This window comes from Lagopus leucura, unplaced genomic scaffold (assembly GCF_019238085.1).
Source record: "Lagopus leucura isolate 7727_CA_CO unplaced genomic scaffold, USGS_WTPT01 Super-Scaffold_100008, whole genome shotgun sequence".
In the NCBI taxonomy this organism is placed as follows: Eukaryota; Metazoa; Chordata; class Aves; order Galliformes; family Phasianidae; genus Lagopus; species Lagopus leucura.
Genome location: NW_024962265.1, coordinates 19,649,187 through 19,669,843, shown reverse-complemented (window position 1 = coordinate 19,669,843; position 20,657 = coordinate 19,649,187). Strand labels below are relative to the sequence as shown.

Here is a 20,657-nt window from a genome sequence, read left to right as displayed (position 1 = left end):
ACAGATCACAGACTGTGATGTCTGAGTGCCACTTTCGGCACATAAGAGGGTTGTGTGAGGTCTTATTTTATCTGGGCTAGGTAGTCCAAATATAACTCTCTGCATTTATGAGAACAATTAAGGGGTCTGAGAGTATTATGCAGAAGTTTCTAAAATGACCTGTTCAATTTTTCTTTATCTGATTTCTAAAGAAGCATGGTTTCATTCCATTATGATGAGAAAATTATGCTAGACACAATACCCCATACAATTAAGTTTACTATACATTTGTATACCAATCAGGGTCTTATCTGTTATTTCTGACTATAGTTCCCTGCACATTATCCTTTCTACTCACTTAATCTGTCTGAGCCAGCAATTAACAATATTTTACTCGAGAGATTAAAAAAATGCCTTTATATTCACAGATGTCACAACAGTCAGACTAAAAAAAAATAATGATTTCAATTATACTGCTTCACATACAGAGAGCACTGTACAGAAAACATAAAACAGAACTAAATAATCAGTGCCTGCCTTGGTGGCCAGCAGCCCCCGAGTCTCTGTTGTTTATGGTATCAAAGCGAAGGCACCTTAACAAGGCCAGCTTGCTCTTCGCACTGACTGATGCATCAAAGCCTAAGGTTTGGAGTCTCCAGCGCCTGCAGCGCCTTGCAGCCCACAGCAGAGCAGGACCTGGGTATCACATGGGCAATTAGCTGCAGAAACACATCCTCATCTTCAGTGCTTAGCCTAACAGGACAACAGATGGAGAAAAACAGCTAGAAATGGAGTTCTCAAGACAAAAAGCACTCTCCCAAAGAGCTTATATCATCATCATTAGGAAACACCAGGGAAGATTATTAGCCTCTGCCCCCTCCCCCAGAGGCTTCCTTGCTTTAGCATCCTCTAAACAGCAGAGAAGGAAAATCCATTATACTCCCACCCACAGACTTGAGGTCCCAAGCAGGGATGGAAGGGACAACGGGCATAGTGGGACTCCTCAGCTCAGTTCAGGCTTTCAGGAAGCAGAGCACAGCTGTCACACCGCAGCAGGCAGGAACAGCTCACCTTCCTATAGCAGAGACAAGGGCTCCACACGTTTCTTGGCACTTCAAGAATGAAAAGCTCCTCCACACTTGTACAATTCAGGTGGAATACTGCCTCCACTCCCATCTCTTCCCATACTGGGAGCGCTCACTTCAAAGCATAAACTACTGTTGTTACTAATTGCGTTTTCTCATTTTTTCCTAAAAACAAAGAAGCAAACAGAAAAAAAAATCCTCTTTGCCAAATCCCTTTCAGATCTTCATTTCATAGTTTGGATGCACACAGGTCACACAGCACATAAAGTGCCAGCTAGAAGCCTCCCTGTGTGGAAAATTACTGGATAGTCACACTAACATTTCTGCACAGATTTTGGAAATCTCAGCTCTACAAAAGAAGCTTCTAGAACAACAACAATCAGGCTCTCATGTCAGGAGAGCATCAGCTTCTCCTTATTACGTCCTTGAAACTATAAAACAAAACTAATGCACGTTTATTTTATTCCTTACTATGACTTCTCAGAAAATATGAGACTGAAGTCCCAAACTCAGTATATTCATTAACCAAGTCCTTATTAAGTTAAGAAAGCTTTTCATAGACATGGAACTTCACCTGAAAACAACAGCTGAAGAATCAAACAGATTATCAAAAATGTGATCTTATCACACACTTTTTTTTTTTTTTAAAGCTTCTATATACACGCCTACATATTCTCAAGAAATAAAAAGCGCTTGAGATAAGATGTGGAAATTGATGCAGTGTGAGAAGAATCTCATTTCAGCTCCTACCTGCTACAGAAGTAAAATCTAAGAAAAAAAAAAAAATCAACTTGTTCAAGCCTAACATTTAATAATAAATTCTCGATGTGTACTGAAAGTGAGTTAATTTACTCCATTTAGGATGCAAAAAGCAGCCAGTTAAATACCAAAATCCCTTTCAGAGCAAGAAAAATATATTATCTTTTTATTGACTGTAAACATTCAATCTAAAGAACAGTTGGAAAGTAAAGTCTAGAATATCTGCTTTGATTAGCCAACAGATGCTCTACAGAGTCAAAACTTACTCACTCCCTAAGCTTTGACTTTTACTGTTAACTCTAACAATAACAAAATATAAACCTAAGGTTTTTGTGCTTTGGTTTTTCTTTTTCCTCCTTCTACCTCAAACAGATTATACCTCTAGCAGCTCCCTAAACACTCTCTCTCCTCTAATGCTTAATTATACCTGCTTCAGGAAACCTTCCTATATTCCAGATAATTTCCACCTGCTTGCATGAGTCACCTGTTCGTACAGCTGCTTCCTAATGTTGGTGCCTTGCAACTGAGATAAGAATGAATTCAACAAATAAGGATCAAGAGGTGATTTGATTGCCTAAGATATTAGTGTCTTTCAATAATAAAAAAAACTTATTCCCTTATATAAACAAAATGATGGCGTGATCCATTAACTAAAAAAGTAGAAAAATTATGTCTTATATAAGTTAAAGGTATTTCATGCTGAATGTAAACTGGAAAGCTGTGCTGGGCTTTACTTCTTGATATTTAGTGTTAGATAGCAAAGTAAAGACCTGAAATTTCAGAACAGTAGACTTCAACTTACTTAGGAAAATGCCAGGTGTGATCCTATGGCAGCTTTAACAAGTAAAGTAGTTAGAGGAAGCTGGCAAATCTTTCAGGACCACATTCTATTAAGAGCAGTTCTTCCTAATATTCAGGAAGACTAGCAAAAATACCTGAAAATTGGCTTGACTAACCAGGGGACTTTCAGCACAGAGGCAACAGTAAGAGGTAATGTACAGGAAGAAGGACAAATACGGAATTTAAAATCATTACTTCATTACATTGGAACGGTGTCAGAAAAGCCAAAGGTTACCTGGAGTAGAAACTGGAAAATATGTTAAAAACAAGCAAAAAGAGCTCATGCTAGTACATTCATAGCAACATGCTGAATTAGCATGCTGGATGGCATGGGTGATTTAGTAACAGCCAAAACAGGTAAGGTAGAGACAATCAGTGCTTTCTTTACTAGCAGTGTTTTGTTTCTGAGTTTAGTGAAATGATTTAAAGATGAAAATCAATTGTGGTAGATGAGTTCAGTGATGAGTACAAGAACAATACAGATAAACCAGACCATGTGCAACCACTGTGATGGTTGGGGGTTGGAGCTCCTGCCCTTTAAGGAGAAGCTGAGGGAACAGGATCTGCTTTGCCTTAAGGAGAGATGGCTTCAGGGAAGCCAAAGAGCTGTCCTCCAGAGTTAGAAGATGGGGCTGGGCTCTCCACAGCTGTGCATGGTGACATGGTGTAAGACAGCAGGCAAAATTTGAAATGTGATTCAGACAGATATGAAGATAAACTTTTTCACCATAAAAAAAAGTCAGACACTGTAATGTGCCATCCAGGGAGTCCCTCTCAGACACCAGGGGTCTTCACGATCCAAGTGGGTAAAAGACATTTGGGCTGATCTCATGGCTGACATTGCTTTAAGCAATAGGCTGGTTCGTGTCATCCTACAGACAGAACTGAGCTTTGAATTTATTTGCCCTACTGTTCTCTATAGTCAATAAAGAGAGACCGGTCCTTCCAGTGAACAATTCACACCTAAATGGACTGATAAGCCTCTACTGGAGACCTGTTTATCTCTAGTGACTGCAGAGGGAGCTTAGATTAAAGCCATGGACTCAAAAATATTCAAATATCTTACTGTTTACAAAAAGCCAGCAAATATTTGTTTCAATTCATGTTTACATTTAGAATTTAAATGAAAGTAGGCATCATCTGATCTAATTTTAGTCCTTCTCTAAGTCCTGAGAAAGGAAAGTAAATATAACACAGTCAGTGCAAACAGATAAGAACATAAACCTATAAAGATTTTGTTGCTACCTCAGGAATTGCAGCTGCACAATGGGGTGTTGGCGTTACTTTCTGTAAGATGCCCCATGGGGAAAAAAAATAGTTATATTAAATCTCTTTCAGTAAATCATTAAAATGATAAAGAAGATTGACAAGATATTGCCAAGCCTTAAAAAGCAAACATACTTGAAATATTTCGTAGTAAATAAACTTTCAGTTGTCTGTGCAAGCATAGCATTCCGCAACAAAAAGGGGAATTTGCATTCACCAAGTAATAAGCTCCCATGAGTTCTTAAAAAGTGCACACAAACTCACGCACTTAAGAGTGTAGTAATGGACCACAGCAAGAACTGAGGTCCAGTTCCTCAGTCAATACACTGGAAGGAAGGGAAGCCATCCAGAGGGACCTGGACAGGCTGGAGAAGCGGGCCCATGAAAACTCAATGAGTTTCAGTAAGGCCAAGTTTAGGGTGCTGCATGTGGGTTGGGGCAATCCCAGGTATTTATACAAACTGGGGGAAGATGTCCTGAAGAGCATCCTTGCAAAGAAGGACTTGGGAGTCTTGGTGGATGAGAAGCTGGACAAGAACCAGCAGTGTGCGCTTGCAGCTCGAAAGGCCAACTGTGTTCTGGGCTGCATTAAAAAAGAGGTGGTCAGCAGGGAGAGGGAGGTGATTGTCCCCCTCTACTCGGCTCCTGTGAGGCATATAAACAGGAAGGGAAACGGCTGTTTACAAGGGTGGATAGTGATAGGACAAGGAGGACTGGTTTTAAACTGAGACAGGGGAAGTTTAGGTTAGCCATTAGGTTAGCTATTAGGTTAGATATTAGGAGGAAGTTTTTCACATAGAGGGTGGTGACGCACTGGAACAGGTTGCCCAAGGAGGCTGTGGATGCCCCATTCCTGCAGGCATTCAAGGCCAGGCTGGATGTGGCTCTGGGGCAGCCTGGTCTGCTGCCCTCCACATAGCAGGGTGTTGAAACTAGATGATCATTGTGGTCCTTTTCAACCCAGGCCATTCAATGATTCTATGATTCCTGTCAGTAGAGGACTCCACTCCACACTGCAGCAGCTCTGGTGGATGTAATTGCCCCTCACTAGCAAGATGCCAAAGAATTTTTTGGCTTCTTCATGCACCCTGATTTTGATCTCACAATATGAGCACTAAATAAGATTAGGCAAGCGTGCCCCTCTCCCTGCTGAGGGTCAATTTTCAGAGTCACAGCATTCTCACATGAGGGTCACCACAACTCTAAAGACCACTAGGAGAGCAGAACCTTACTGAGATTGACAGCTTTCACCATCTACAAATTTGAATATTTTAGCAATATGCTGCTTAAGTATTTGTCAAGAATTAATTTTTGGCACACAAAACAGCCAGCTAAAAAGGTCAGTTTTGCATCAGCAAAGAAAGATGAAAAACCTCTGCATTTTTGCCCTTTCCACATTATTTTGAAAATGTTCACTGTGAAAAACGCTCATCTTATCTAATCAATTTCTTTTTCTTAAATACCATATTACTAAACAGATCTTGGAATTTTTTATTAATTTTTATAAGCACCTACTCCTTCTCCCAGAATACACTGCTTCAGATTTATTTTGCTTTCCAACATGAGCCTTTACAACTACTGCTTCAGGGAATGCACTTTAGTTCTGGCCTCCCCAGCCCAATGCACCTCCATTTGTGCTGCATGCCCCTGTCCACAGCATAAGCTCTGGCTAAGTCACTAGGAAAATAAGCAAGGGCACAGGCTGCTAAATCTTTCTGAAGGTAAGAAAGTGCATTTTCTTGATATCATGTTTACCATCTGTAGAGTGAGAATAATTTGTCATTAAGATACAAAACTCCCTTTGTCTGTGATCCATCTTTCAAGAATGACAGAACTCCCCATTACCAAAATGGCATTATTTTTGTCCAGGGTAAAAACACTGTGAAAAAGATATTTTAGGAAATACCCAATCTTTGTAATTACAAATCAAATTCCTGTAATTTTTTAAAGAAAGCAATGCACTAAGTAGGCTACAAATAAATCAAATAAATTACTAGTTTTAATTAGGCATAACAAACAATTAAACAGATGACATTTAAAATTAATTTTTGCTACCGGAGGAAATACGAGATAAAATGGTGCTAAGAACAGTGATCTCCTGGTGGATATTCCTTCAAATGCATTGACATTCAAAAACATCATAGCATTTGCAGAGAAAAGTCTTTTTCCTTTTTTCCAGTATTTGAGATTTCACTTTTAGGTCAGGTTTTTTTCAATTATCAAACTTCCCTAGAAATGCTTCATGTCTTAAAGTTTCTGTTCAGCTCCATAGTATGTAATTGCCAAACAGCTGCACAGTCATACCAACTGCTGATAAAAAGGCATTACAAACTTCTAAGCAAATCATATTTATAATGCATAATATTCAAGGCCAAAGAAAATCAGTAGTACTTCAAGGCAAACTTCTGAAAATAGGGCAAGGGAATCTTGGGAAAGAGGATGGTAAATACTGCGTACCAATGAAAAGATGCAGCTGCCTAAAACATAACTGCCATGCAGTACACTGAAAAAGAGAATTACCTTACTTTTGAAGGCATTTTGTCTCCTAAATTAGAGTATTATCTACAGCTAACTGCTTTGAGGGCTGGACGAAAAACCCTCAGGACTCTATTCCAGCCAAGTCCTTTCCTGTGTACCTAATGCTGAGCACGGAGTTGTCTCTCTGACTCTACATATTTAAATACCTCAAAGATTAGGCCCTGGGAGATATTGCAGGCAGTTCAGAAGCCGCAGAGGAGATGCTCTATTTCCTACTCCAAACTCTTTTACTTAATTCTCCATTTGTAGCGATGTAAGCAAAGAGTGTGTTGAAATCAGCAGAGTAAGCTGCTGTAAACCCAGTCAGAAAGGAAATCTGGCAGGTGCACATTTCACTTGCAAGTATTAGTAATTTCCATCACATCCATACACATTGTCTGCAAAGCGGCATATGCTAAAAACAAGGCAAAGATGTTTTCCATACTCACTAAAAGGTGACAGATGAGTTTTTACAAACTGCAAAATACAGTAGAGCATTTCACACAGAAGATCAAGAGAAAACAGGAAGCCCAAAATGAGAACTTGAATTCAGTCTTTATACCGCTGACTGAGAGAACTAAATGTAGAATGGTACCTTCCTGCTCGGGCTGTAAGTGTAATTGCTGTCAGCAGAAATGAGTGCTATGTGTGCGTGTGCACTGAGGGTGTAACAATTCTGGGTCTGTATATGCAATCTGGAGTGTGAGAAGGTGGCGGCAGTTTGGCTCTAAATGGAAGAAGTGAGAAGCTGAAGTAGCCATTTTTGTAGCTAGCACAGATCTGAAGATCTTAAATTTTAGAGAAAGCTGGAGAAATCTATTTGTGACATATATTGCACCAGTGTAAGACTACAGTTAATCTGTTACACACATGTACATATGTATATATGAAAAAATAATAATTAAAAAAGACTGTTGTTAAAACATTAAGATTATGACAGATAAGTCCTCATGCTTGGGGAAGAGCCTCAGGGAACATTTCTACAGACAAGACCCTGCAAGGGAAAATGCTTCCAGGGAATGTCTCCCAAGACAAACCTCCTGCTAAGCAGATTGCCTTTGGCAAAATGCTTTTGCTAAAATGCTTCTGAGAGATGAGGACTCTCTTGACAAAACCTGCTCCCTCTCTAAGGGTGCCCTAAGCCAGGCTTTCATCACTGCTCAGCCCATCAGTGGGCTGAGCCCTGCTCCTCACTGTCTTGAACCAAGGAAAATTAGAACTGGAAACCAACGGCTGTCTGGGTGCCAATGATTATAAAATTAGAAATTTCCATAATCACTGTTACTGCAAATATTTTTGCTTTGATTAGGTCATAGTGACAAATGACTGCCAGAAGTAAGGGATTTATGTGTGATAGAGCTGCTGAGAAATAATCATAACGCAGTTAGGCAAATCAGTCCCCATCAACCAATCTATCCGTAAGGATTTGCATATGTGATTACAAATGTGCAGTCATACATATGTAATTCGAGGCTGTGCCTGACTGAGAGATCCTGAAGTTACACTGGTACTGAAATTTTGTTTCTTTTTTTCACATTCTTTGTATTATCTGATAGAAATCTTAAATTATATACTCACAACAGACAAGAGCACTTCAGTTTCCCTCTTCCTCATTAATCCATTTATTCTCTCTGTCCTCTTAAGGCAACTGCATCCCCTGAAGGATTTTTTTCAGTCCCTACAGATGCTATGTAAGAGTGAAAAAGCAAGAAGTTGGAAGTGACCATATTTACTATGGCACAGAATAAGGAGCTCATAGCACAAAGATAAATATGCTGTATGGGTATTCAGAAAACATTGATCTCCTTAAGCAGATCCATCACATTTCAAGCATGCTGCTGTAGCCAAAAATGTAGCCATGTTTTATGCACAAAACACTTCTTTAAGGCTAAAAGACAAATAGCAATCTTCAAGCTACAGTATCGATTTCCCTGTTGTGGATTGCTTACCTCTTCAGGTCAGTATGGCATAAAAAAGCGTTATAGCAACATTAATAGTGTCTTTTTGGCACTGCAGAAAAAGTGAACAAAGAGGGAGTATTCAGTTCCAAAACACTAAGCGTGCTGAAGATTTTCCTATCAAAGTGATTCCATTTTAGTTTACTGCTCAATATATTTGACACATTCTGCACACAAGTTTGAAAATTTAGGTACATGCTGATAGCCTGGAATATCACAGTTTAGACTGTAGGTCATATGCTGCTCTCCTGAACCCTGCCTAAACCAGAATTCAAAGATATGAACTTCCTTCACCCTTCTGATAGCAATCCAGCCCTCCAACCTGTGTGCGTAATTCTCTAAATAAAATTCTGCTTGGTCTAAAAGTTCCTGCATTGTCTCAAGTATGTATTCCATAGGAACGTACCTGCAGTGAAACACATACTTAGCATGTAGGATGCTCTGAAAGTAATGTTTTCTGTTTATTTCCATGGAGAATACAACAGATACCAAAAGCATAATAACAGTATTTGACAGAGCAAAGTCTCAACTACAAAACACTCATTTTCAGCACAGTCACCATCAGCTGTGCATTTTCACCAGCAATGAACAAGAGCCTGCATGCTGCATTCGTAAAAATCAGCACCAGTGAAGGTGATCCACTGTCACTGTCACCACTGCTGTAATGCACACCCATCCCCCACTGTGCTCATATCTGCTCTTTGGTCTCCATAAACATTCAGCAAGTGTCAATGAATGTCAATGGGTGCAATTTTTTCCACATGGAGGAATTCAGTGACACACCTTTCCTTCATACGCGCTTCCATGTCAGACGCCATTTTGTCAGACTGCCCCTCCGCTGCCATCTGTCACACAGCAACAACACCTAATGGGATACTGGTGGGAAGGTTCAGCCTCTACTGCTGTACCACCAACACCCACCTCTGACATCGTGGGCCAACATCATAAAATTGACGGCATTAGCTTCGGAGGGAAAGCCACAGTTGTTCTCATACTGCACGTAACATCAGTATTCATCATTACACTTCTGGACTGTCATTTTTCTCAGCACAATTACAAAGCACATTGTTCTTACATGGACCATTTAGATTAGAGAACAAATTCCTATTTGCTTTTTTGTATATGTTGTGCTGTTCTTTTCTGTTGTGGGTTCACAGATGCATGGAAGAAATTATAAACACAGAAATCTTTGCAATTAGAAATAAAGATAATGGCACTTGAAGATCATTACAAAACTCCAAAGAAAGCTATTTTCAGTACTAATGCAATGAATACAACACATCTTCATTAAAATAGTTTGCAATTTGGTGCTGCCAAAGCTGGGTGGGAAAAGACCTCCCTAACTCACTGATAATGTCAAGATTTCAAAATATATTAAAAAGAATAATAGAAATAATAAAGACAAGAATCAATGATTTAACATATGGGATGTTTCTAACATTTCTAGGATGTGGGAAACCAAAGTGTCTAACTTGGAACTGAAAAGGGATTCACTGATATTTCATGTAGGATTGAAGGTTATGTGGAAGGTACAGGAAAACTGCTTACCAGATCTGGAGAACAGTTTTAGTAAAACTACAGAATGCCATTACATGGTTTGGCTCAATAACTCATCATTTTTAACCAAAAAAAAGGCAAGGTTCACAAAAGTCTAGAGAAGCAATAGTTGCTTGTACCCAAATTTTGATATAGTAGTCATTTTTATATGTTTTATCATTATTACTATTATTTATTTTTTGTTGTTATTATTCTGCAGTAAATTAATCAACTGTCAATCAAAACAAAACTGTTGTCAGTTTCAGCCTATGGTTCTCTCATATGAGCTCTCTCATTAGACATAGTCAACATTATGACTCATGAACTAATGAGAGCTCTCCTTTGATACTTTCAAAAAGGAGATTAACTCGCTGGAAAAACCACTTTCCCACTTTGTACCATAGTAATCACAAGATCAAAAGCAACTTATTAAAAGGGTGCATTCCATGTGATTTGTATAATATTGCATAATAGCCTAGTAGGAAATTCTGTATTATAAAATCAGTCACAGAATTGCCCTTTCATTCATTTATTGCAGGCAAAGAAAATAAAAACTGTTGTTGTAATCATGGAAAGGGCTGTGCTGTAGACACAGCAAAGCTCACTGTCACACAGCAAAGCTCACTGCTAGAGGAGGCCAGAAAAGTTGCATGCAATGAGCCTATAGACCAAAATAATAGTGGGGATAATATAAGCATGCATCAGTTGTTTCACATCATTAGGTATTGCAAGCAGATTTTAATTCATTTTTCCTTTTATTAAAAACTGTCAGCGGCGTCCAAGATCTTCTGCATTGTTTTCCTTTTTTCAAGAAAAGCTTTAAGATTTTTATATTAAGTATCCAGAATGTTGTCAATGCACAGCTAACTTTCTGAATCTACTTCTTTACACTGATTTATTTTTAGTCTGCTTTTTTTTTTTTTTTTTTTGTTCTAGAATATAAGCCCACCTCCAGAATGACTAATTTAGGCACTGGTGCATGCAGAAGTTTTGTGAAATCTGTCTGGCTAGGTTTAAATGCATCTTGTATTTTGAGGCAAGTGTTCTGGCCATTCAGAAGCATGTGTAGAAAGGAGAGAAGGTGCCAGAGAACCTGTCTTTTTAGTAGGGTGTAATCCAGTAGGGCACTTTTGGAAACCTTTCTCCATTTTGCACAACGTTACTATGGGAGAAAAACTACACTAAAACTTCACAAAAACAAGGGCACTGGCAGCTATCTTAATTGCAGTCAGACTGGCTCTGTTCCAGCTCCTTTCATCCTGTGAAGCTGGCACTTGTTGCACTGGCAATGAACCATAGGCTGATGGTTTGTCCCATGCCAGGAGGCTGGCCACCTCTTGAAGATGGAGGAGAGGACAGGTAGCCAGGTCATGGCCAGGTTGAGGAAGTCCTCTGCTGTCCCTTTTCTATTCCTCTGCCATCTTCTCTCTTAATTTGTGAAAGCCTCAGAGAGAGATTTCATGCTCAGTCACTGTAATTTTTGTGGTTTCTGGTCACTCTTAACGAATGTTATACGTTGTTATGGATTGTGTCTGTGGCCTTAGTTTATAATACCACTTTGTGCAGCCACTTGAGCAAATCATCTGCTACCCATTTCTCTGCGGTGGTGGCAGCACGAATCAATACTGATCAAGTGACTGATCAATTGACTGTAAGGATATTCTCAGTGTACATCATGAAACTGTCATGATTTTAAAATAACTAGGCTGATTCATACAGGTTAGAGGAGTTTTTCAGACAAACTGAGATATTTCACAAATTGCTGTGCTATAGTCTCTGCAGGACATAACGTGGAGGAGTCAATCAAGTTGCCACTTAGAGCCCTCTCTGTTCTCTGTCGGTCTCTTTGCACAAGGCTTTCACCAGGGCACTGGTACTTAGCACTCTTACTTTTCCTGGGTCACTGTGCTAGGGGATAAATATGGAAGCAGAATGATAGCTACAGCCATAGAACAATTTTTCCTGCATTTGGAGATTCCCTACCAGAACCCTTGCAATCAATGTTCATTCCTCCTTCATCACCTTTCTGCTGCAGCAGCAGAGGTGGTTCTAGAATGGAAAATGTATGAATCACATTACATATAATTAAATCTTTGTGCTCTGAGGCTATGCACACGGCCTAGTAGGGATTCGTACAGATTTAAGTCTCAGCACACAAGGACTTCAAAACCTGACATGTCAACTATAGAACTATTCTGGTAATTCTGAAAATCACTTCTTGTCTAAATGCTTGCAGTTTTACCTTTTTTTCTAGCAATCTGTTAAGCTTCTCTATAATAACCATTTCTCCAAACTATAACACTGGATGTGTTCTAGGAAAAGTATCAATGAAGGATCTCGCAGAGTATGTTAGCTGCAGTCAGTACCTCCTAAGTGAAAACTTTTATGGCTTTGAACACGGGAACAGAAGGCTCATGTGACAGCTCAGCTTGATTTGTAATTAATAAATCCACAGGTCTCTCAGCAAGAGTTCCCACTGCAAGGTATTGTTCTTCCAAATATTAGGACAGAAGCTGACTCCAGCAAGGTTGAGGCTGATGGCCAGCTAATTTGGGTAGCACATGATGCTGAGCATCTGCTCCAAAGCAGATGCTAAACTTTCCTTCTATTGCAGACACATTCCTCCCTTCTGTCTGTAGAGGTTCTAGTAGATGGAGCAAATGGAAACAGCAAGGACATACTGGAGAAACTAGAATGATGCTATTTATATCTGTTCCACATAGTTCAAATCATAATTCCACCAAAACACTAGGAGTCTTTCTTAAATGACATCCATATGTGTGCTCCACTTCAGACAAGTGGCCTTATTTATGGAAGCCTGGTCACCACAATGGGACAGCTGACCACTCAGAATCTGCAGAACAGGCTGTGATGAATAACGCTGTACAGGATGAATCCATTAGTCATTCATGCTCTAAGAGTGCCTTCACTCAAAATGCTTTAAAACACTGAAAAGACTTCAGATCTGCTGACCACAGTTATTCTGTGATATCTCTAGGAGCACTGTGGCAAGAAAGCCAGAGCTTTCTGGCAGCTTGTCTGCTAAATCTTCTGGCATGAAATTTGTTTACAGGACCTAAATAATATCCTTCAGTAGCTTTTCCCTGAATAGCTACTAACTCTTCCTATTGAAATTTTAATTGAAAGCTATGATAACAACTCAACATCTAGTTAGAAAAAATAACTTAATGGGCAATATATAAGAGGGATAAAACTTATTCAAATTAATTCACATTCAGCTATCACGTATGAAAATAATTTTAATAGCTCTTTAGTAAAAATGGATCTGTTCACTTAAAATGTAGAGAGCTTAGATGGTTCTGTGTAGACAGACAGATTGACTGATGGATCACTGTAAATTTAAATGACTAAGGAAACCTGAGGAAAAGACATTTGTAATCCTTGCATGTCAAGAGGGTATTTTTTAAAGTTATTTTTTCTCTACTTTTCCCATTAGGTTTTTCATTTGATCTTAATTGACCTGCCAGAACAGGTGCTAACTATCAATTCTGTGCTGTAGACAACTGTGTCAAAAAAAAAATGAGCAGAAAAGATTGAAGTTGTTTCACATACATCAGTTAACTTTCAAAAGTGAAGAATTTTTAGTCACTAGAAACAGCAGCCAGTTTTGAACTTAGAGGTGAAAGTATCCATACTGTAAAGCTCACAAATGTCAGGAGGTTGTATTAACAACCGACTCTGACTCAAAATAGATTATTTCTACTTTTGAGGAACAGAAGAAATTATTGCCCCCTGGTGGCCAACGTTTTTTTTTTCTGATGAAGGAGACTATCTTTTATTGATATTGCTATAAATGTCCTGCCTTTTGTAGTCTTCATATACAGGCTCTAATAAGATCCTTATGAACTCTAGATGCAACTTTCTCCTCCTATTAGAGTTTTCTCTAGTTCAAATTCACTCTGTTCTGTGTGAATGTGCACTCACAAAACATATGCACATACCACTCTTCACTTTTATCAAGAGCACAGCACCTGATCACCTCTATCAACAGTAGTTCATACTTAAAAGTAGTAAGGAACAGTTTTATTTCTCCTCGTGAGTGCTTTTTATTTCTAGACAGCCACCTCTGGATGAGTGAAGCATGGGCTGAAGCAATGCAGACAAGCAAACAGCTCACACAGAGGCAGAGAGAGGTCCCCTGCAATCCACCCCCAGGCCACAGTCAACTCACTGTCAGTGTCTGGGATGCCATGGTGAGAAAAGAGTTTTGTTGTGTTGTAGGAACAGAAACAAATACTGCACTCAGCTAGGATATACACACACGTTGCACATGTACTCCATAAGCAGATTCAGTGAGCAGAATATGTGGTTTCTGCAGAAAAGATTATGCAAACTCTGCGTTTATGTCAGCAACAAACAAGCAGACAGTGCACCACAGTTCACTGATGACTATGGTGTGCCAGATTAGGCTTAATGAACTAATAAATTAATAAACTGCATGATCTTCATCAAACATGCTAGGATCCCGGTTGCTCATTTTACCTCAGTAGGATGGATTCGTTCATTGGGCTTCTTGTTAAAAGTCACAAGTGCTCTGCTGATTGTACTGAAAATACAGTTCAAGACGGGATGAGCTGAACATCTCATTCTTCTTTTCTCACAGCCCCTGTGAGCAGCACCTGACAGGCATCGCTGCACCTCTGGACATCCGTGCAGAAAGCAAAGCCATAAACAGCCATTCTTTAATGTCCTAACTCCTCAGGCTGTGAACCATCACTACTGGACCTGGAAAATGTCCAGGGAAACTGTATCTGAGGCTTAATCTATTGACTTAAACTTGCATTCATTTTATCCATAGGAAATTGAAAGAAATTCTGCTAGAGGCTGGTTTAATCCAGAAATTTTCCTGAGAATTAGTCCTGTCATTTTGTTACTTCTTCCCTTACCTTTATTCCATCAGTATAATTACAGATTCTTACCGCTATTTAAAGCAATGAATAGAAGTGACAGCTGAGCAAAAACAATTTGCAAGTAAAGGGGGAAAAAAAAAAAAAAAGTAAAGAAATAAAAAAGAATCTAAGCCACAACAGAGTAAACTCAAAAAATGGGTCATCTAGAAAGCTGCCTGTGTTAGAAAGGAGGCAAATTAAGCAAGACAGAGTTAAGGTCATGTTTGGTTTTGGTCCATCAGGTGGCTTTATCCAGTTCTTAAGAAAGATTGAAACAGGATGGAGAAGTCTTCCTGAAAGGAAGGATAAGATCTTTATCCTCCAACCTAATGCTTAGTCACATAAGCAGTTACTGATTTATGCCAGAACACACTTTTTGTGATGCACAACTGACTTCTGTGTTCACACCTACTGTTCACACTGTACCTACTGTAAAGTGTTCTTACACATTTAAATATGGCTGCTTTTGTAACTAAAATATTTTTATAAACCTGGCCATGTTATCAAAGCCCAAGTCACCCAGCATTAGCCTTCATATAATGCACCAATTACAGAAGTGACAAATTGGCCTGTGCATTGTTTTTGTTTGTGTGTTATTTAACACGCGAAATGCTTTGACTGGATCTTTGTTTCTCTGGATGTAATTATCTTTTTAAAGAACAATGGCAAAGGCTAATAATAAAAACAGAAGGATTGGATATTTTTTTAAAGAGCATTATGTTGCCTATAACAAATGAATAATCTCTTATTCCGAGTACTGGTTGAAATACTGCAATTGTCAGCTTACATTGCTATTCATTTCATTAGAGAAGGATAAGCTTATTTCCCACTGAAAAGCAGTTTTTCATATCTTACAGCTGCGTGACTGAGATGGTTTTCTTCTGTCTTTCTCAGCCTCTGAGTATGCTTTATTCCGGGTATGCCAAGAAAGTACTGTGTACAGGCAATATTCCTATTGATTACAGTGCATAACAATAATAATCAAGCACTACAGTATCAGATCCAGTATCTGGGGTTTCTGTGATATTGACACCGAAGTAGATACCATGGAGTGGCCCTGGAGCCATCAGTGTTTTTACCAAAATTGATGCAGATTTTGAAACCATTATTATTTCCCACAATTGTCCTGAAATTCAGAAGCAAATGAGCAACAATTCCAAATTTAAGGGATCTACACTTACATTTACTTTCCAAAACCGTGACCAGTGCCTCTTTATTAAATATCACTTACAGCAGATGTATTCACAGATCATTTGTGGACACATCACTTTTTTCATGCAGATTTGCCCAAATAAAGTTAATTATGAAGTACTTCCTACATGCTTTATATGTATTTGGAAAAAGAAAATGAAACTTTTGGCAGCCCAAACTAGGTGTGCTTCTTGAAGCACCCATGTATTTACGTACAGGAGTCTATCTGCCTCATGGAACATTTGTTCTGGGAATGTCCCTGGAAACTGGTGTTTTATCTTTACCAGCACATAGTGGTGCATTCTTCTTTAAAACAGTTTGAGATGCTGGCACTAAAGAAGATTCAGCAGAACAGAACTGCACGTATCAGCATGACCCTGAGGACTTCAGCAAGAAAAATCTCCCAGGGAAATGAGAATTTCATCTGGCACAGCAAAGGCAAGACGAGGCTTCAGTAAAGGGAGGTGTGTTGGCATGGCTGAGACAACTGGAGGGCTGGGGGTTGCACAGCCAAAAATCCTGAGGGTGAATTGGTAGCAGCTGGTTGAGTTTACTTGAGGTAATGCCATCTCTGAGCACATGGCAATAATGGCAGGGTTCAGCAGGTTCACAAGGCCAGATGGTTCACCCCCTCACTTTAAATGGATTTTCTTAAATATTGTACAGTACAAACAGATGATTTTACATCAAGAGGTACTTTGTTTTCATATAAGTATACCCTACAAGAAATGTAAAGAAGTTCCTGTAAGTTTGCTTCTGAGCATCAAATGATGAGGCAATTTTCAGAGCAGCCTGGTACCTTTCACTGTAAATACTTCTCTAACAGCAGTTCTGTGATTTGAAAGCCATTTCCCAACAATGCATGTGGATAACATCATATGCCACTGTGTAGTCTCATAGATAGCTGTTATTTATCATAAAAGAGGTTAACTGAGGTTCCTGGTTTACATTATCTACTTGAGGATGGCATCTCTCCTCTCCATCTCTGAGTTCACTTACAAACACTCTTCACTGAGCTGCCCCATAGGTGAACCTGTGGTCCCTCAGATGAGGACAGTCCAACTGCTTGGGCACGGCTTGCCCATGATGTCAACACCATGGATAAACAAAATGCAATATTGGATTTGGAGAAGTTACAACAGCATACTCTGAAGGAATGATATAGTGAAATATTAAAATTCAAGGCTCAAATGTCATGTCAATAATTTTTTGAGAAAATATTCCTGCTTAAGAGCCAAAAGCTATGTAAATTGATGGATAAGGGACTTATAGCAACTGAGAGAATTTCTTCATTCTCTGGAATTTTTTGTGATCAATAGAATGGCTTCTATTCATGACCTTTCTTTTGCTTCAGCTTTTTTCATTATATGCAGAATCTATAGACACTCTGATTAGGAAACTTAAAAAGCTTAGACATTAGCTGCTTAAGAATTAACTTCTTAAGATTTAAGTTCTTAAGAGCATACAAATTTAGATCTTCTCTGCTGTGACATTAACCCAACAATTCAAGCAATTGTGTGTTCCAATTAAAGAAAAAAAAAAAAATCATACAATTCGTAAGGTAATTGTGCATCTGCCAAACACTCGCAACTGTACTTTCTAGTTTTCTTCCTTTAATCTTAAGTCTAGCATACTCAGTATGCTTTTCCAGTAAAAGCTTTAGTAGCAAGGTGAACAACCTCAGAGTAAAGCTGATCAACTGTAGGAGCCTCTTGGACTTCACATTTCATCCCCAGCTCTGTTCCCCGGATCATTAACCCTAGAGAAGTGCAGAGTCAACAGTCCCTTTCCCCCTACCATGACTCACCATTGTTTCCTCTGATCTACTGCTGACATGTACAGACGGCCTGTAAGAAACGGATCTGAGTGTTCCGGGAGATTGAAAACGAGCAAAAGCCCAGCGCAAATTTAAAGGCTTCCAAATGACAAATAAATGAGCCCAAGTCATGCTGTTTTCAGATGCAGAGGCCCTGAAACACTTTTAAAAGAACTGCTTTGTTTTCATTGAAATGCTGATATTTTAGCTCATCTTCATTTCCTTTTGAATGCACTTTCATTACTGAAAACAGATTCATAAGCCTTTCACTTCTGCATCTAATGCTTCCAAACTTGAATTGTTTATGTTTGAGATGAGAAGGACATGTCTGAATATGATTGAATTTAAAGACTCAACATTGAGAGAACGTGCCCAAACTGAACAAGAAGAGCAGGAAAGAACAACGAGGCCTCATTCTGTCTTCAGGTCTGCCTGCACAATTCCCTGACTTCACTACATGTAGTATGTTGAATTGTGGAACTGAAAAAATTAAAACCAAAAAGAGCTATTATCTGCTATAAGCTGATCACATATCAATAAAATGTATTATTACTAGCAGCTCCATCCATCTGTCAGAATAGGATTATCTTTTAAAAGGGCATTTTCCGGCACTTTGTTCCACCAAGGTTTAGATGTGGCATGAGCTATGACATATTCCATCCTCAGGAGGCCAGTTTGTCTCTGAAAGTATTGCAGCCATAAAAGAAAATAGTCAAGGTCAATGACCATTTTCTTCATTTCATTTAATTACTTCTTATAAACTCTAAGTCTAAACTCTAAGTCATTTCAAATTATTTACCTGCAAATACACAGTGAGTGAAATCTTCCTGCTGACAAATCCAGAGGACCGCAATCTCCCCCCATCACATGAACTTTCTAACAGGTATTGCCAGAACTACTGCTTCTCACTGGACTCTACACAATGAGTCAAGGTGGCTTGAAATGACTTTCTTAGAAACCTGGGATTGAGGCTGATTAACTGCTGTAAATTTTCTTTTTAAATTGATCAACCTTCTGTTTCTATTATTTCTCTGGTTTCTTAACTGGAGTTTCCCTGTGTGCAAGTTTCTTATGTAGCTACACCACCTGAAACTGCAGCCGCCTTGCTGATGAAGCAGCACCCAAAAAGGAGCTGATGTGCTCCACCATATTTGATGCTGCTCAGTCCCACTTTGTGCACTGCAGCCACTCATCAAATTCATTAGGTTTGTTTTCTGTTCCAAACTTGCATCTTCCAACATGTTAAATCCAGTTCATTTTTTTTGCAACTCCAAAAATGCTGATGCACTTCCCTTTTCATTTTCTTCTACTCCTACTGAGTTTTAAATATGGCTTTCACTTCTTTTCTGCTTACTATCATCTGATAATGTCATCAGTTTGCTACCAATTCTTTCCCTCAGATTCTTTTGAATAAGAAAGAGCAATATAATCTCCCTGGCGTCCTTCTAGACAACTCATAATGTATTACCTAGTCATTTATTACTACCTTGCACTTGCAGTCTGGTTACTAAATTCTCGTGTCATAAGGCTACTTGAGTTTGCACAAGAACTAGGATTTTGTGAGCCATTTTAAAAAGCTTAACCAGCACCCAGATTCCTTGCCTCAGTGTGCAGCTGTGCCAAGATCAACAATTGGCTTTTTGAAGCCACAGTTAAAAGGCTTCTTAAATTAAATAGTTTAATATCTTTTAGGCATTTAAGGTGGAAATCTCAGATCGGCTGCACAGATGAGCTACAATGGGCTTCACTGAGAGACTCAGCAGGGATGAAAAGATTCCCCCATTTGGGAGTGTGCATGGATCTTCCATCAGCTTCTTGAAGGCTGAGAACAGCCACACCGGATCTACAAATGGATCCCTCTGACTTAACTATACAGATCATTTATTTTCTTTTATTCAGAGGCACAGGAAGTTTCCTTCTCTGTTTCCCAAGGGCTGTGCAGTTATTTGACAAAAAGTGTGCTCAAACTCCATCTAAACCTGGGCTAGTATTCTGCTGGTTATCTAGAAGTTCTTTTGCAGCCTTTGGAATAAACATAACATGGCTAAGGACAGACTGGCACTCAACTGTACAGCAGAAATGTCAGCATGTCCCATGGCACAGCTTTGGCTTCAATCAACAGCTACCATCCCAAAATTTTTCCAGACTTAACCCGGGGAATAAAATGAGCCAGGGACTGGTCATCTTGGGCAGGAATGTAATTTAGCTATATGGATGTGAGCTTTTGACACAAAAGGTAGATGGACAGACAGACAAGCAAACAGACAGACAGACAGATGAATGGACAGATAAATTTAAAGGCCATAAAAGGGAGACAAAATGACCCAAAACAGTTTTTGGGTCATAGTTTTACATGGAACAAGAAAGCTATTCAGCTCTATTCACCATAAGGATTTCTGTTTAATACCTATCTCCAGAGGTCTACGTTATTGTTAGTTAAACTGAACAATATGTTGGCAAATCACACCTACCAGAGGTAGGTACAGGTAAGATTCACAGAATTTTCTTACCTGACACTCTGCCAGGACAGAGTTCCATAGGAACATGCATGTAACTCCTGTAACCTAATCAGCATCTTGACACAGACTTATCTCTGGTTTTCTTCCCAGTCTTGCAAACAGTCATCGTTTCTTGCTGCATTTCACTCTCTTAACCATTGTTTAACTTCTTACATATTAGGTCTCGAAATCTTTTCTGATTGTGGCTTCCCCCAGTCACAGTATTTTCTGTTGTTCACCTTTGAAAATTTTATGCTATACTATACTATACTATACTATACTATACTATACTATACTATACT

At 39.1% G+C, this 20,657-nt stretch overlaps 1 protein-coding gene and 1 long non-coding RNA gene across 4 annotated transcripts in view; both read right to left on the bottom strand.

Annotated features, from left to right (window-relative positions):
- Positions 1-20,657, bottom strand: part of GRM8 (glutamate metabotropic receptor 8) — a 317,845-nt gene that overhangs the window by 270,481 nt on the left and 26,707 nt on the right. The window lies entirely within an intron of this gene.
- LOC122180683 lies at positions 319-2,209 on the bottom strand. Of its 3 annotated transcripts, XR_006179205.1 has the most exons (4): positions 2,187-2,205; positions 1,815-1,832; positions 1,051-1,229; positions 319-732 (listed from the first exon to the last, which is right to left on the bottom strand). It is a non-coding gene; the product is annotated as an uncharacterized LOC122180683 (long non-coding RNA). The 3 variants fall into 3 exon arrangements; XR_006179207.1 differs by lacking the exon at positions 1,815-1,832 and having other exon boundaries at positions 2,187-2,209; XR_006179206.1 differs by lacking the exons at positions 1,815-1,832; positions 2,187-2,205 and adding an exon at positions 1,639-1,681.